Source organism: Telopea speciosissima, chromosome 6 (assembly GCF_018873765.1).
Source record: "Telopea speciosissima isolate NSW1024214 ecotype Mountain lineage chromosome 6, Tspe_v1, whole genome shotgun sequence".
NCBI lineage: Eukaryota > Viridiplantae > Streptophyta > Magnoliopsida > Proteales > Proteaceae > Telopea > Telopea speciosissima.
In genome coordinates, this window is record NC_057921.1 from 41,071,831 (window position 1) to 41,077,482 (window position 5,652).

Here is a 5,652-nt window from a genome sequence, read left to right on the forward strand (position 1 = left end):
ACCCCTTTGTCCAACAAAGTTCTCCTTCTATCTGTCTTCAATTCCCTTAGCTGTTTGGACCACCTCAGAATAGCCTTGAGCCCTATGGGCTACCATAACATGGCTGATGGAAGGCCTTAACCCATCTTCAAACTTTCTCGCCTTAGCCTCGTCAGTCTTCAGATGCTCAGGAGCAAAGAAGAAAAGTTCCTCGAACATCTGCTGATACTCTAGGACTGACTTCGGTCCCTAGCTCAATTCTGTGAATTCAACTTCTTTCCTCCTTCTTACAGAACTAGGGAAGTAATTTTTAAAGAACTCTTCCTTAATTATCTCCCGGGTCAACTCAGGGTGAGCAGCGGCCAATATAGGCTTGGTTGTCTGCCACCAACCCTCAGCTGCATGATGGAGTTTATACCTAGCACACTGTAACTTTTATGCCTCGGAACAACCCAAAAACTCAAACGCTTTCTCCATTTCCTTCACCCACCTCATTGGTTGGAGGGCGTCCTTAGTAACACCACCAAAGTTGAGAGGTTGAATTTTTAGGAACCTTTCCATCATACAAGATGTAGCATCATTCACGATCTCTGGAGGAGCCGGTGCCACCCCCTGTGGCACATTTGCAGTGGGATTAACAGTGGAGGTGGTGCGTTCTGTGCATTCCCTCGTATTTAGACTGTGACGGTGGCCATAAACTGTTGTTGTTGTCGCTGCATTTCTTGTAGAATACCATCCATCTGTAGTTGTTGTTGCCCCATCATACCAGCCACAATGTTAGCAACATCTTGAGCGGTGAGAGAAGTTGGTGCATTGGATGTTCCCACCGCTGGTTGATTTCCTCCACTAGGCCCAGACGAGGAGGGCATATTGAAACGTGTCCGAGCTCCCGTCGGAAGTTAAGGATCAGTTGGAGGTAGCACCATGATTTTTTTTTTTTAAGAAAAAAGTTGGAACAATAATGATAGGGTTGATTGAACTAGATCTTGTTCTAAACCCGATCCTCCCTAATGGATTTAGACACAACATTACTATAAAGCACAGAAGATTTCAAGTGTGATATAACATTTGGAGGATGGAGGGCACATGGATTCGCAGAACAATAATCACAGTTGAGTATCATAAGAATACAAATAAGCATTCAAAGAGATAGAAATAATGATACATGCTTAAATGTAAACGCATTTATATAAATGCATGTACCTGACTACTTTAAATTGCAAGAAGTTGCAGGTCAAGTTCTAAGTTAAACTTTCCCCACTCGTGTGCTATTATGATTTTCCACTGCTCCTCAGCCACTCGAACATAGTGTGCACGCTCCCTCACTTCACAAGTCCTATATGATTCTTCGGCCTCCCGAAGTACCCTTTTTGCATTTTCTACGATTCTATTTATTTGAAAATTTCTCTTCCTTAACTGGCTTATATATAACATGGTACTCAACAGGCTAATTCTTGGAGAGTTCTTCTATTTAGGTAAAGCCTATAGTTTATCTCAAATATCTCTTCTCTAACCCCCTCTGCTAGGTTAAGAAAATACCAACGCTCTTCAAACTCAGAGGCGTCAGCAAACGATATGTGTTGTCTCAATCGTTTTCTTGCTTTAACTCTTGCTCTCTCAAGATGGCTTATCCTTCTTCTAAGCCTCCTTAGGTGCTTCATAAATGCTGGGCTAAGTTGAGCTCATGTGTGCAACCATTTCCTGTTGCAGGTTGGCGGCCATTAGTTTACCTAACCATATTAGGAGATTTTTTTTCTTCACCAAGAGCACTAATAACCTCAAAGGACAGATATCAGCAAATCTGGAATTTAAATTGGCACCACTAGTTGTAACTCAGGTAATGCATACTCCAAGTAAATAAATGAAAGAAAATAGAAATAAGGGAGGCCCTAATGGAGATCCAATAAGAAAACCTATGTATTTATACGAAGGTTGAATAACCTATCATACTAGTTTTTTTTTTTTATTTTTTTTTTATTTTATATATGGGTATTATGAAAGAGGGTTTTTTTTTTTTTTAAAACATAAATATTTTATAAGTATTGAATGTTCATACATTTTTTTTCCAAGTTATTTTAATACCTATTCATTTGTTTACATGCATGTGTACATGTAGGTACTTTATTAGTATGATTCTTATTATTTCTTTTTTTTCCCCCTTCCTATGTGAAGGGAACACCTATGGTATATATGTGATTACATTTTCCTTTGTTTACCAAGTTCCCAAAATAATGAATTTTGGCTTGTTTTATGGTTTATTAATGCCAAACACTGATTTTCCTAGGTTGACCACCCCTCCTTACAATCAACCTAGACCTTTGATGAGGTAATTGTGCTTGTTTCCACACTGAACCTATGCTGTCCACTCTTATTAATAAAGCACAAAAGACTCAAATCACCAATTACATGACCCCAATATGTCTTTCTTGAATGCCTATAACCAATAGCATTGTTTTCTTTATGTTCTTGACTTGAAATTTTTATTCCTCTTTGATTTAGTTGTTGGTTGTATTTAGCATTCTTTAACTTTAAAATTCTGTTTTGGCTAATGTACTCTTCCCTTTATACATCATTTCTTACAACTATATCTTCCTTTATTTCTTATTGTAGGTTGGAGACAATGAATCCGAATGAAAATAACGATGACAAAGATATTGGTTGGGATGGATATTGATATCCCGCTATAGCGGAGGAAGTAAGATACCAACATTACTATGGAGGCAAACCTTTTGACTTAGAGCGGAAAGTTGTGACCAAAGACTTCATAAGGTTCAAGGTCCGGGAAAGGTTCAAGAAGTTGGGATGGGGTCCAATGCTAGATCTTGATGACCTGTGCTACCCCAAACTAGTGAGAACTTTCTACAACAATCTCACCCATACCTATGAGAACGGAGAATTCGTGATTAGCAGCTACTTGCAAGCATCGCGCTTCTCATTTAACACCAGTCAGCTTGCAGCCATTCTAGGGGTCTCCAACGATGGAACATGGTCATATTGTCTTCCCATGACTGAGCCAGAAGAATTCTTTGAGGGAAATGAGTACGAGTGCACCTTTTCCACCCTTACTTAGGGGAGATCTTTGACCAAAGTGAAGTCAGAGTTGGAGTACACACCTTTAGCCCGGATCATCTCGAGGATTGTCAGCTACAACATCTTCCCCAGAGCAGGTCACTTTACTGAGGTCTCTCCTCTTAATGCCTTCGTTACTTGCTGCATTTATTGTAACTACCAAATCAACCTTCCTTACCTACTGATGAGGATCATGACATAGCATGGGGATAACCCAGGTGCAGGTAACTTACCCTATGGGACGTTACTTACTAAGGTCTTCAAGTACTTTAATGTGCGTTTCTTGGAACATGAAGCACTGAGAAAGAAATCAGTGAATTTCACCAAGGCCACACTCTCAAAAATGAACATGGATATAACCTACATATCCCCAGTGGCAACCCTAGAAAGTGTAGAGGAAGGAAGGGAAGAGGGAGGTGAGGGACAGGCTAAGACCAATCAGGGGGTTAGTTCTCATGCGGGCGGATCTTCATCATCAGCACTTCCTACTGACGAGAGTTAGAGATGGAGTTGGTTTTGCGGGTCGGTTAGACAGCATCAAGGGGATGACGAAGCAGTGTTTGGAGGAGAACCGGGGTCTCAACACTCGGGTGACAGCCATGGAGAGGTAGATGGTGGAGTGGAGATCATACTTTCCGCCACAGCAACCACCACAGTAGAGGTAGCCCAGCTTGCCATCATGTTCATTTTTTTACTTTTACTTTTGAGAATGATTTGTAATCAGCAGTATGTACTGCTGAATTTTTATGTTTTGTACTAGACTTTTAACACCACATCCAGCAACTCTAAGTTTTTTTTTTTTGTATTGGGAACACTTCGGTTAAGCACCAACATAGTTGCTTTTATTAAAAGTTATTTGTTTCTAAAATTTATTCTTGTCATAGCAGTTCTTATAGGCATCAAACAAGTAACTACCCTGTCTCTATTACCTACGATAGTTTTTTGTTTAGAATTTTTTTTATTTAATTATAAATATAGGTTCACAATCGTCCTAATGAACCAAAATACCATTTCATTGGTACAACGTATACCGATAAAGTGGAGCGCATGCGCTCTGATACGAAATTATCACACCCCGCCTTAGACAACCCAAACGTAGCATGAACCGATGCGATCTCGCACCCAACCTAGCCAGGAAGCTCTGTGCAGCACAGTTACCAAGCATAAAAATAAAGCGTTCCAACAGCGGAAAGAAAACTATAAACATAAGTATTTACATTAAGTCCAACGAGGGACCATGTGGTATATCTGTAAAGTATGAACAAGTTTATACCCCCAAAAGAAAAACCCATAATTATAGATTTTCAAAAAGACTATCCACATAAGTATAAGTGTTATACACATATCAAAATGAATATGAACATGTACGACCTATGCCATTAGGCCCTCCTAAGAGAAAGCACATAGATCACAGACACAAGACCTGTCATGCTCCTCGGGCTCTTGGTCTGTGAAGTCCTCAAAGGCATTGTCTACGAACTCGCTACCGGGTAGTCTGTCACCTGCACAGTCATCTAAAAAGGGAGTTTCCACGAGTGTGAGCTCACACTGAGCCCAATGAGGGGGAAAGCACACAACATACAAATGATGCATGAATATATATTTTTAAATGAAATCATAAATCACATTATATGATGCATGTTCAATTCCATTTTTATTAATCCACCTAACAAACAGACTAAGTCATTGGTATGAACTACGGTATCGACTCGAGAGGTACTTTGGGTCACTTCTTTTATTGCCTTTGAGGACTTCACAGACCAAGAGCCCGAGGAGCATGACGGGTCTTATGTTTGTGATCTATGTGCTTTCTCTTAGGAGGGCCTGATGGGATAGGCCGTACATGTTCATATTCTTTTTGATGTGTGTATAACACTTATACTTATGTAGATAGTCTTTTTGAAAGTCTGTAATTATGGAATTTTCTTTTGGGGGTATAAACTTGTTCATACTTTACAGGTATATCACATGGTCCCTCGTTGGACTTAATGTAAATATTCATGTTTATAGTTTTCTTTCCGTTGTTGGAACTCTTTATTTTAATGCTTGGTAATTGTGTTGCACAGAGCTTCCCTGCTTGGTTGGATGCGAGACCGCATCGGTTCATGCTATGCCTGGGCTGTCTAAGGCGGGGTGTGACATGGGCAGGGAAGGAGGTGGTGGTGGGGGCAATGGCAATAGTAGTGGCATGGTTTTAGATTGATCCCCCACCCCATTCTCTGTGAGATATTGTAGGAAGAGGGATACCTTTCACTAGAACCCTACGTCCCTTATAAGCCTTATAAATACATATAACGTCATCCTTTCTCTTGTAGCTAAGCAATGTGGGACTAAAAATGTTGCTTTACTTCTGTCTTAATTTCTCACAAAAGTAACTAGCTACAAGTACTCCAAGATAAATTGTTTTGAAACTTTAACTTTTTGAAACCCAATATAACATATACTTTCAAAGTTCTGACCTACAAAAGACCTCGTTATCTATTACATACTAACAAAGGGTTTGAAGATGATTCATGATCATTCAATCCAATATGAGTACTTGTCAAGTAGTTATTTTCTTTTTTGTTTGGGTTTGGAGAGGGGGGGGGGGGATTGCTTCTGCAA